This window comes from Ischnura elegans, chromosome 1 (genome assembly GCF_921293095.1).
Source record: "Ischnura elegans chromosome 1, ioIscEleg1.1, whole genome shotgun sequence".
Classification (NCBI taxonomy): domain Eukaryota; kingdom Metazoa; phylum Arthropoda; class Insecta; order Odonata; family Coenagrionidae; genus Ischnura; species Ischnura elegans.
The window spans coordinates 46,103,171-46,116,728 of NC_060246.1; the positions used below are offsets into that span (position 1 = coordinate 46,103,171).

General features: G+C 38.5%; 1 protein-coding gene across 3 annotated transcripts in view; it reads right to left on the bottom strand.

Annotated features, from left to right (window-relative positions):
- LOC124159493 (discoidin domain-containing receptor 2-like) overlaps positions 1–13,558 on the bottom strand; it is a 655,398-nt gene that overhangs the window by 380,331 nt on the left and 261,509 nt on the right. The gene's annotated exons all lie outside the window — the stretch shown is intronic.

Here is a 13,558-nt window from a genome sequence, read left to right on the forward strand (position 1 = left end):
TCAATTTTGTGCGATCTTATCTTTTTACCGTATTCCAAGACACTAGTATTATCTTCATCAAGTAAACTAGTAAATTTCGAAGTTTTTACGTTATTAAAAACTATAACGGGTATACTGACAACATAGTATACCGGAAACCACCCACTTACTCGAAAAAAGATTGAAAAATGATCGAAATTTGGTAAAGAAGAAAATCATCACGAAGAGCACAACGGCAAAAAATGACAAGTGAGACGGAAGATGTGAGGACTATAGTTCTATAGTGATAAAGAAACCGATGAGTAGATGAACGAAGAGAGAAAATGTGATTTAAAAAATAAAATTATTAAATAAGGGAGAAAATAATAAGTCCAACGCGCGCGTGCCAGTTTATTCAGATGTTTTCCCCTTTCCTTCAGGTTGATTGAAAATGCTAGATGTGATTCAATATTCCAGAAAAATGCGGCATGCACCGTTACAGAAATTCACTTTGTACATTCCTGACTACATGAATATAAAAATGCTGGGGCCAGATAACATGAGTGGGGAAGGAGAAAAGCAGGTTACTAGGGTGTACATAGTTACGGTAAGTGGGCACGAGGAAAACTAGCAGAAGGGCGGCGGAGTATGCATATGCGGTTAACGAGCCAAGGGCGATGGAGGCATGTTTCAGGACGATGGCACGACGCTAAAGCGGGGCTGTTAGGCTGTTTGCTGGATGGTGGGATAGGCTGGTTGCCGCAGGAGACAGATACGAGACAGTGTTTCGACTCTAAAAGGAGGTCGGTTGCACCGCGATTAGGGCGGAGGGAAAGGTGGGAATTACGCATTTGATGCGATGCGGGGCTAATGATGATAATTGCGGCGAGGGATGTGCGTAGAGGGGTGGTTTTAATCGTCCCACGCGCGCGTGCCAGTTTATTCAGATGTGCTCCTCTTTCCTTCAGCTCATTTCACCCCAAAACATTCCCCGAGAGCCCACTCACCCACATCCCCGCCCCGCTTAGAGTGCAGTGCATATTAATTTCCTTCGTAGGGAGAAAGGATGCGTGCTAGAGCACGTGTTAGTGTGTCTAGCGCAGTGAAGGAGGGCGAATGTGAAGTGAGATGCTTAATCTGTCGTGGGAACTGCACCATGTAATGGGAGGTGAAGATGTATACTCTAATTACAAGTGATGTATTGTTACTCGAGTCACGAGGAATGCAAATTTTAGTGATATGATATGATATGATTGAAAACACTATGGGACGTCAACATTATATTTAAAAATTACTACCGCAATTTCGGCTATCAGGCCATTATCAAGTACATAAGTAACAACAAAAAATATGGCGGGGACAGGTTTATGTATGCCATGGGGGTTTATTAGAGGGGGGTGGTTCGGAGCTGAGATTGGATTAGCAGGTAGGAAAAGTGGTGCAAGGAACAAATTTTATTAGTCGGGTTTTGGGGGTGGGGGTTTAGGGAGGGTGATGAGGGAAAAAGGGAAAATAAATATTTTTTCGTTGCTAATATGGAGCCCTTCCACCACGTTCAAGCATCAAGTTTCGATTTAATATAGAAATAATTTTCAAGTAAAAAAACCTTTTCAAAATAACTTCTAAATTAATTAATTACTTCTACCTGACCTAATCATTTTCCCTTTCACTATGACACGTCGCACTACCACTGGGACTGGCATTTTCTTCTATATTCACCTCAATATATCCCTTTCAGTTACGGTTTATGATGTTATACTTCTCTGATCGCTCCATTTTCATGGATTATTTCTTATTCACGTAGATAGCTATTCGTAAAAAATAAACCAAAAAAATTAGTTACTACCTAGGCATTTTAGATGATTGCGCACTGCATTTTTTCATCCCGCATTCCTACACTGACATTTATCACCTGTCTCTGTTTCCTGTGTGCATTCATTTCTTTTTGGAGGAGCACGGTTGGTTGGAGTGCCGGCAGGATGAGTGTGCTCCCCTACCATCCATGGCGCCCCTCTCTACCTTTCAGCAGTGACCTTTATTTTCTTCTGACCTTTTGCGAACAATGCCCCTTTTCATCCCTCCACCCTTTCGTTCTCTTCTCGATTACGACTCCTTCCATTTCCTGCTCATGAAATGTACCTTTTTCATCATTATTAGCTAATAAATAATGATTTTTTTGCGACACAACTTCCCTCGGAGGATAAATAATAAAAACAGAGGATTTCCTAAGGAAGTCTAAATGTGATGAATTCACATATGTCGATTTCACATGTATGTAATTCACTACCGTTATTAAAATGTGATGTAACCTGTAATCCAACTAAATCTGCCAAAGATAAATATTATGAGTGGTTCTTACTGTAGACCATTGTCAAAACTGTCTATGAATGTTCATGGGACTCGTTAGCAAAGATTTAGCAAATTTTGTGTCCGCATATAAACTTAGTCTTCAGACACAACGACACTTGCTAGCTGTTCTGCATGAACGTTTATTTTTTCTAAAATGCGAAAAATTTTCACTGTTCTCTGCTCTGACAGAATTCTGTCATAATAAGCTAATACTACTCTTTTTAATCTGAATCCACAATCAAAATTTTTATAATCGACCATTGTTGTGCATTGTTATATCATGAAACGCATATGTTTTTAGAAGTCAAAAGACATCCATTCCTAAATTTAGCCACTCAGTTAGGTAGAACCTCGGCAAATTGGAATAAATTGCTTTGCATCATTAATAAGTTGCAGTAATTATATCAAATACATGATAAAAATGTTTCCATTAAATTTCCGTTTAATTTCCATTTCCGGTGTAGTTTGAATAAAGAAAGTATATTTCTAAGAAGCCATTGTTATGCTTATTCATATTTTTTTTATTTTTTTTTATTTTATTACTGTAAGCTAAATATTATTAAAATCAGTAGGTACAGGCACTCTTGATTCATAAATGGTGTAACTAAACTGTCCAGTGATTAATAGGCGGTACAAAGTTCGCCGGGTCAGCTAGTAAAGTATAATATGACATTTTTAATTCATTGAGTCTTCAATTAACTCACTGTTATAAAATTACCGGTATTATTTAAGGTAAACTTTTGGTCCGATACTAAATACTACATTTCAACTCCTTTTACATGTAGGATGTGGACAAAAACAGATATTTTCTTTGACGAATAGGATTCACTGCTGTTTAAATACCTGAATGCACGTGGATACCTTTGTTTACCTTTGTTTTTACTCTGCCTATTTTCCTACTAACCTCTCAACGTATCCTGCTGTTTAGTTTATTTATAACTGCACGCGGGACGCCCAGCTCTTTTACTCAATCTACTATTCTAACTACTACGGTTGATTCACTAGAAACTGGGAATAGGATTTGGAGGTCGGCAGGAGTTCTATTGTTCTAATTATTAATTCACCTTGTCTCTCCACAATCATGTCACCCGTCACAGCATCTGCGTAATTCTCATCCTGTGCGAAAAAAAACTGTGACTCGTCCATCACGTTTTTTCTTTTTTTTTTTGGCGTCTGGCTTTACGGCGCGCTTGACGAAGAGAAAAGAACGTGTACCTAGCGGATTACTTATTTTTACTACACGGTTGCGAAAGATCAGTAGCAAACTGGGAGAGATATCATGAAAAATAAAAGTTAGGTTTAAAGTTTTAGATCCCAACACTGGCAATGAAAATGATGCACTTTTATGACCGGTAACCTGATTCTTAAAAATCTACCAAACCCGATAATCTTAATTTTTAGTGGGTATAATTGTCAAAAAATGTGGCAAAAATATTTAATTTTAGATTTTATATGAAACACATTTATCAATAGATTGGATTTACTTACTTGTCTCGAATCTAATCCTTTTGTTGTATGGTTCATGAAGGCGATAATGCTTGCCAGAATGATATAAAGGCTGAGATTGAAAAATATTACATTCATTGGTGGTTGTATTTTCACTGTAATATAGTTAAGGAGAAATATAGAAAACTCAGGGTGTTTTCCTCATCTGGAGTTGCATAATTTCGGATGTTAGCCAGCGTTGTATCTGCATTTATACGTGGTAACAGCGGACTATGCGCCACATTTTATTTCACAAGAGCGACTGAACCAATGAATGCTTATTTTCAGACGACATATTCAGTGATGCAGAATATTCAATACTGGATGACAAAACGCCCTATAGGATTATTATAAACCTATTAATATCATTCGAATAATTTTGTTTCTTCGTCATTGCGTATTCCTTGCAAAAATGTAAATGAATTATTGTAAAACCCGGAGTAATTTAAGCTGTACAGATCACTAAATACTATTAGTAATTAAGTATTTGTTTAAATGTTTTATCAAGCAGACAATTTATTGATAATAATGGTGCGATGTAATTACAATTCACAGTCATGCCGAACTTAAATCCAAAATATGATTAGTGACGCAAAGTCTGATAACATTGTGACTTTGGCTTTTTGTTTTTTTTTAGGGTCATTGGAAATTTATACCCAATCGCATCTTCATTCCAGCACCGTGAACACGCTAGTGGATTGCGAGCTGCATTCACCATTCGTTTCCTGTACGTGTTTTGCTTCTTTTTACCTTGATTGGAGAAATTTCTGCTTCGCTGACCCTTCAAGCCTTCTATTCATGCTGGTACTGGTATGACAACCAATGCGGAATCAACCAGTTGGGCTGTGTGATCTAAGAAATTCCAGCATTGGGAATTGAGTAATATTGGCAGAAAATAGAAGCAGCAAATAGATGCCATAATATGAAGTATTCAGGAATCTTCGGTTTCCTAGATTTTTTTATAACGACAAATGTAGAATGATATTGGATTGAATAAGATGATCTTGAGTCGGGTCGCTTTTCATAACTGCACAAAATTTCATGTGTGACACAGAAAAAATAAAATGTTAGTAAATTATACAGAGTATCATTTTAGTCACGCCTAGACAAAAATGAAACACTTCTTGGTTAAATCCTTTCTTGTACAGTTTGTGTAACTCAATTTATTTCATTTTTATTGTAAACATATGTAAGATTTGGGATGAGGTGACATAGAGTTACATAAATATTTGTGTTACAGTACGAGGGAATAAGGTGTGAACGTTTGTAAATTTAAAGTGAAGCCGAAACGGATTTTTTCACCTAGTATTATTATAAAGACCAAAAAACAACAATTATTGGATCCCAGAAATTTCAAATTTTACCACAAAATTGCATTCAATATTATGAACATCATTAATTTTTTGGTTTTATAAAAAAGGATAGAATGCATGCAATTATAATTCAATTAGAATTTTGAATATGCGTTTACCTGGAAAAATCGCGAGAAAAGCTGCAAATAAAAAGGCAGTGGCGCCGACTACATTGAGCCTGAGGGGGCTCTAGCCCCCTTCAAAATTCGCTATGGGGGTGAGGAAAAAAGTGTCGATTTTCCCCGGAGTTCACATTTATTGAGAGTCGTGTTTTCACGGTTAAAATGTTGACCATATGGCTCTTCTAAAATGCTTTTTAAAAACTTTAAAACTCACTATTTATAAAATTTCCCGGGGCAAGACCCCCGCCCGATATGGGCCCTCCTAATTTTTTTAGAATTCGGCATCCCTGTAAACAGGCTTACATTTCGGTATGAGTTTTCGTTGAATTTTGTCATATGATCATGCACAAGTCATTTTCTTCCGGTTTTGAAGTATTCTGAAGTGATTCAACGGGATTTCGGCCCTAAAAAACAGATACATACTGATGCTACGAATATGCACGTGGAAAAATGAAGATTTTGAGTTATTGGCGAGACTCGAATAATTCTAATTAGATTTATTAGAACTCGATTTGTTATCTCTTAATCAAAAATTTTCTCAATCACCAAGGCTAAACGGATAAAAATATCAGTGCTAAGAACTTTTGATATCATCATTAAACTAGCATTGGTTTACAAAGACAAAATCGCTATACCACTTAAAATATGCTATCAAACCGTTGAGAACTATATATGTGAGACCTCAAGTCTACCATAGATAAAATCATAATGACTTCTGTATGTTTTATTGTGATTCTGAATTTTTTAATGTGTGCGAAAAACGCTGGTATGCAGTCTTGACTTTTGCACGTAACTGTATTCCGGCACATGATCTAAAAATTATTACTTTTCCAAGAGTTGAAACAAGTTGAGATTGATAAATCACAGTATTTTGGTTTCAGATCAATTACCCCTGCCCAAAAAACGTTCGTTAATAGGAACTGAAGATGGCCACCGCGACGATGCCCAAAAACTTATAGATCTATTTGTATCGTGAGTCGGGGGAGGGAAGTTCTCGGTTGCTAATGCTTGGGTCACGGGAAGGAGTTCCAACTGAGGCAGTTTTTAATCGCCAATGACATGGCATGTCATTATACGTCCGGTCCCTGGGAGCTTAATAGAGAGGCGAAATTTTATAGAATTCCAGAGCCATACCTACTATACTACTTTGGCCGATAGGAATACTCGGAGAAGCAAATATTAAATCCTTTGCGTGACATAATAACCCAATATTCATATATTTATCTGTTTCACAGGGTTTGGTTTATACCAAAGCCAAAATCATATTAGAGTAATATTATTTTGAACTGAAATCTTTGAGTTTCTAAGAGCCACTGAAACATTCGAGCACTCGAGCCATTGAAGTGGCACCTCAACTGACACTAAAATCGGAGAAGCCGTTATTACTTTGGGCTCATCAAATTGCCTAAGTATATTTCAGGAATCTCTCCCGTTGTAGTTATTTGAGAAAATATTACCTGATAAGAGCTTTCAAAGATAAAATTTACAATAGATAGAACAGCAAAGTCGTCCTTTAAAAGAATGCGGAAGGGATTAAACCAAAAATTGTGAATTACGAATGCATCAATGTAGAATATAACCATGCGTACTCATCTTTTTTTTTTTAATTTCCTGCCCTAGTCTTAATCTAAGTAACACTACGATATTCAATTACCACCACTTCATTTCACATGCTCAGCTGCTCCTTCATGCAATACTGTATCGATTGTATTATTTACTTAAATCGAGGTAACAGTTTCTCTATACCATGCAATAAACATCATATAATGCCACTCCAGCACGTAAGCGGATGAAGCCGACTTTTTTCCCCATCCCCCCACGGACCTTTCGAACAGGAACATTCTCTCATTAGGCAGTGGATATGGAGAGTTTAAAGAGGCAGTCCGATGTGAAAGAGCGCAATCGCGGCATATGTGACCCCTTTAAAAAATTCCACTGAAAGGAGCGCAGAAGAAGGTCGCGGACGAGGGGAATGAGGCGTGGGAAAATCGAAGGGACCACATAAGCTGTCTAAAAAACTGGAAAGCGTATAGAGTTGAGCGCGAGCATAAAAACACTAAGGGGATTAGATAGGGAAGTATGGAAGTAACAGTGCTGCAGGAGAGGGGAAAGCGGGGGGAGGATTCAGTATCAGGAAAAGTGGAGGGGATGATATTAGGCAGTTATGGAGGAGGGGACGGGGAGGCGAGGGAATGGGTGATGTGTATGGTAGGAAAGAACAAGTGGAATGAGCCCTCTCACTCGCATTGGACATGGGATGTGCAACGTGGGAATTGAAAGCAGGGGACAAGGGGTGTTTGGGCGGGAGGAGTCTCCAGCGAAAGGATTTGGAGCCACGTGGGGATGTACGCCGCCGATGATTATGCGTTACGCTGTCGTGTTTGGGAACGCCGGGGACGGCAGAGAGAAGGATGTCCGGCTGCGATGACGACGAGGCAGAGAAATTTCGACAGGGTGGCCGAGGCAGCGATGAGGAAAAAAATATGTGAGAAACAACTCTGGAAATGTCTCGCTGGTTCGGATACTTTCATATGATAAACATGTGTTCAGTCCATGGCGTGGCTAATTTGAGAAAATACAACACACTGATAGGGTAACTAATTCCTTTTGTGTGTTTTATGCACCCGCGGTGATGGTTAAAAAAATGTATTGAGAGACGACGGAATGTGCATTGGTAGATAGATATACCATGTTGGATAAATCTTAGCCCAAATTGGCCTCCAGGGTGCAATCGCGAAGCACTACTGAATTTTTTTAGCATACAAGACGTTTTCTCATCCTACTCAAACTAACATAGATTTTGGATATGGATCTTAACAGGTAAAGAGTTCTATGCTCAAAATGAATCAATTAGGCATCATTTGCAAACTTTTAACAATCAAAATGGTATGGGCATGAGCAATGTGTCGACAAACGTCGAAGTTCGAATTTCTCAACAGATGTTGCTAAAATAGTCAACTGCAGGTATGATAGATCTACTAGATTTCAAAATTAATTAACACCCTACCAAAAAATTGAAGAATAGTCATTATTACAGAACTATATATAGAAAAAAAATATTAATGCAGAAAGAGGTCATTGTGGAGTGAAGTAATGTCAATAAGCAACAAGAGATGTATTTATGGAACGCCCTTAAGGCAACCGATGATTCACTATGTAAGTATCTTTGCAGCTATATACAAATAGAGATATATTGTTCATAAACTAAATTCTAATTTAATGAAAAGAATAAATAATGAATTCAAGGAACACTTTATGAAAGACAATATATCGCGTCATCTAGCTTATCAGCTTCGCCATACAGGATTACGCCACCGCAAATAACGTATAATTATTTTTCTTATCATTCATTTGAATTTCAAAAAATATTATTCACAACGTGGTTTACGTTTCATATGCTAATTTATGCCTAGAAAAATTCTAATGTATTCTAAAAAATTCTAAGAAGATTCTTCTTTTTGTAAAATGCCCTCTTTGCCTGCGTTATTCAACTATTTCTTTCTTGCTTCCCCCAGCGTTGGTGATTCGGCTTCCCAGGTAATAAAACTCTTTCACCTATTCAAGCTAATGCTTTTGCTTATAGCAACTATGAGGAATTTATCAATCCAAAATTAAAAAAAAGGAGCACTGGGGTGCGTTGAACTTTAATGCCTATTTCATTTTCAGGGCTCCTGAAATTTAAAAGTAGAAAATATTCACTGGTATTATTGATGTTCATCACACGGATTACGTTGCCACAATTAGCTGCTCACACCAAATTTTCAAATAAATATTGGATGGATTTCGATTGGTTATCCCGATAGTATAAAATTAATATTTCATGAACCTTACTTTTTAATCAAACACACACAAGAAAAAAACGTCTTTCATTCAGGCCCTGCCTCAAAGGATTTGCACCGCATGAATGGTATTAATCCCTTTAAATAATTTCAAAATTCAACAGATTCGGATTTCATTAATGGCAGCTTTAAACGCTAGCCTTCTATCTTGATTTCGGCATCGGTGTCAAAAGGGCAGCCTGGAAAATGAGACACGAACTCCCGGCTCCAGGCAGAGAGAAAGAAACAGTGGAAAATTTTGCTGAAGGGGAAAGTTGAACTTAGAGCTAGAGAGGTTCCGCCCATAAATCACTCGTTCACGCAGATAATCCTCCAAAACGCCGCTATCTCTCAGTAATATTACGAAAAGGCGGCCGTGACAAACCATATTTTTTACCCCTCCGGCGAGGAGGGAAGGCATTAGCCGTCATTAACTGACGCTTGGCGCGGGTAATTTGCCTCATTAAAACGGGATCGCGTGAGCAGACCCGCGAAAAACGCACAATAACGGTGTCGCTTGAGATAATAACGGTGGCGTTAGATAATGGCCTAATAATCTAATGAGCGGGAGAGATTTGAAGGATCGTCTTCGTGGATAGAGAAGAGGCTGAAGCAGACAAGAGGGGATTCTCCCGGGCGGAGGCAACGGGGCATGAGGAATGGAAGAGTGCCTCGTAACAATACACCTCGAGACTCTTTAAACGGAATATGACGGGATAGGGTGGAGGAAAGGGCGTTTTTAGGATTAGTTTTGGAGAGGTTAATGGCCAGTAGCGGTCTATGGGTTTATGTGAAATGATGGACGGGGTGCAGATATGTTTAAATAAAAGAGTGCGTTGGTGAAGATGTGACTAGGATGAGTGGTAAGACATGATCGCAGACGTGAACCATATAGAGCCATATAGAACCATACATGCCATGAATTATATAACGCATTTTATACTAATTTATATTTCACGATGTTAACATGGTATGCACAAATACCTACCACAACAATTTTTAAGCCTCGCTTTTTATCATTTCTATATGCCCCTTTATAATTTCGATTCCTTTAAAAACTACCGTTATAATTTCTTTGCTTTAATTTCAGCGAATTGTCATATTTTTAAATTCAAAATGATGGAGGAAGATTCTTAATAGTAGAGGTGACTGCGACGGTTATTGTATATTCACCTGTTAAATTGATGTTGAATATAAATTTTTGAATCATTATTCGATATTACACTGTGTACAATATTAGATTTTATAAATTTATGAGTATTTTGCATTAGCAGAAGTCAAGGATAATGATTTTGATGCAAATTTATAAAAGGCCAATTAGGCAAGAAGTGCCTAAGAGTAAATACGACACCAGTTCGTTGAAGGAATCGAAGATATAATGGATGAAAAGCACTAAGGACGTGATGATTTGTTAATGGGTATAAGTGGTCATGGTTATACATATTTGATATGTTAGACCTTATCTGCATGTTTTTTTTTTGGATAATTGTTTTCCATCAGAATTTTCTCAATCAATTACTAAAGCAGAGAAAATGCCATTTAAAAAAATTGTCCTGCGGATGATAAATATGTGTTCAAAACGTATTGCTATGCATCATAGAATAGGATTTGGTTTTATTTTATATTTAGGAAAAATAATAATTTCTCTTTGTTAATTTTGGCTATTTACCCTGCCTTACAAATTCCGAAGTATTCACACCTGGTTGAAGAAATGATTTTTTTAAAGAGAGGTTTGAGAAAGGATTAAGGTCTAAAAATTAAAGCTATCTAATGGATTAAAGCTGAATTATGGACGGGATACGAGCATTTAAAATTTATCTTTCAAAGGGTTTAAAAGCTGAATTATGAACGGAATACGTAAATTGTAAAGCAAGAGAAGAATTTGAAGGGGAGGATGAGAATGATATAGGGATAATAGTAAAAAGTGAAATCGGAACCATAAGAAAGGATGTAATTTTTTGATCTTTCCCGGCGAACAGCAGCAGTAAGGATTTCTCGGGTTTCGCACAGGATTAGGTCCTCCTTCCAACGTTTCGATAAGCAACTCGCCTATCGTATTCAAGGATTCAGGAATACAAGGTTATTTCGTCCATACCTCGGGGTGCATATACATACACATATTTTATTCCGTGGTTGGGTGAATATTCCGTGGTTGAGAGTGGTTCAGCGTCTCGTGATTGCCTGCCAGTCCCCTCGAATTTTCATGAGGTGGTCCTATACATAGCTTATATTGTAGCCACAACCTCTGTTGATCGTGTAGTCGTGCAATCAAATTTGAATTAATAAACGATTTAAGTTTGCATAAAAGCTTTAACCTGGATGCAAACCCGAGAAATATTTGACAAATTTGAATGGATTCTTTCACTTCAATGAAAGGAGGCATGAAGGACCTGACCAAGAGCAATACCCAAGGAATAACTACTGCTATAAGAAAGGATGCCATTGAAAGAGTGCTGGAGGGATGGGAATGGGAGGAATAACTGAAATGGTGACAGCGGGGGACATTGGATATAAATTAGCGTCCGAAATAAATAATGGGATGAATAGAGAGTTTCAAGAGGATGTATGTGTAAGGAAAGATGGGCTTAAAAGGGAGAGGTGGGGGTGAGATTGTAAAGGGTAAGGCGGAAGGAGTGGGAGAGGGCAGCCGCTGGAATATAAGACGGAAAGAATGATAATGGGCCGTTATGAATATAAAAAAAGAACACGACAGAAAGGAGGTTATAGAGGGTACAATTAGAATATGACTACCGAACGTACACACACATATGTAGAACGGGATGAAAAATGAGGAAAAAGGGGGGGGAGAAAAAAATAATTCCACCCAGAAATTGGATGCGAATCGTAGCGGATGCCGGAACACGGAAAGTTGTCATGGGAATCCCGAAAAAAGGATGTGGGTTGAACAAATATTCGAGTAGAAATGGCGATTGTGCAATAGAAGCAGCGTGGCGGTGGCAGCAGACTTCTTTTTTTTCCCATCCGTTTCCTCGCGTGAGGGGAGGGAGGACGTAGCTGACTGCGCTGGATCCTTTCAGCAAGCAGGGTGGAAGAGAATGGGAACGAATCGTTACACGTATTTAGGATATACTCTCGCGACGCTCGACAACGGAATATCGAGCATTGCTTGCCAAGGTCGACTCAGTGTTATGACTGTCCAAACCAATCTGCTTCCAGTTCGGACGGAATCGAACGCGTGGACTGGGTCCCGACTATGTTATCACGAGTCGGAAAGTATGTGTTCACTTCCATATTAGCAACACACAATAGCTCTCACAAAATGTGAGAAGTTTGCGTAGATGATAGAATTCCAGTCCACCTAGCTACTATTCTAATTCATTTTACGGAAGGTATGACCATGATTGAGGAATTCTGAAAGATATATTTATTAATTTAACGCTAAGATGAGAATGTTTTGTTACAATGGGAAGAATGAATGAGCTGATAAAAATTTGTTTTTTCCAATTGGTCAACCCTTTTTCAGACAATGAATACTATAGAGCGATAGAATTAAGCCTTCGAGTTAAGTTTTAACATTTAATGCGCATTATATTCATGTTCATATATCCTTAAGCAAGCATAATTAATAGCATAAAAGGGTCCAAACATTTATGAAGACGATATCTAATAAAATAATTTACGAGTATATAGTATTTTTCTAGGCATGAGTATTACGTGCATACAGCTTGTAGATTGTACCTCATAAGAGATAATATAAATCGGGAAATTATTAACGAATAGCGCGAAAAGTATCTTCGTTCTAGTTCGTATGGAATCATAGCTTCAAGCTTGAACGAATGCTTTCGACGCCTTGGAACTAAATGAGTTAATTCCATTTTTATTCTTCATGTATTTTTAGCCTCCATGTATCTTAAAAAATTTAAGGGTACTTGACCCTTGCTCTTCCGAAACAAACATTCAACTTTCTAAAAATCTGAAACTTAACTTCCTCGCCTGGAACTTGCTACTGCACAACTCATCACGGATGATAAAATGCCAGCATGCCATTAACTTGCACGTCCGGCCACTGCTTAAGCACACACGGCTATCGTTTGTGCGAAATTTAAAACTATCGATTGCAGATTTGGGTCGAAATCGGGAGAGGATGTACCCACCCATTTCGGAAAGAATATGAGACCGAAAATAATCGCTTTTTCAGCGGAAGGCCTCATTCCGGCGGCGAGGGACGTAACTGTGCCGCGTGGAAACACGATGGGAAGGAGGGATGGGGATGGGGGTTATTGGGGGGAGGGAGGAGGCGCGGTTGCCGGACAACCAGTCGATAAATATGGAATGAGTAAGTACCTCTGTCCGAATGATTTGCGGACCCGTGTTGTACGTGATCTCGGCGCGACGCGCTCGCGAGAACGGGGAACAAGAGGTTGCTTTGGGCCCGGAATCCCGCCTCGCAGTGGGGAAGAAAACACCTCAAAACGCGATACACATTATAACTCACGGGAGGGGCCCACTTCGG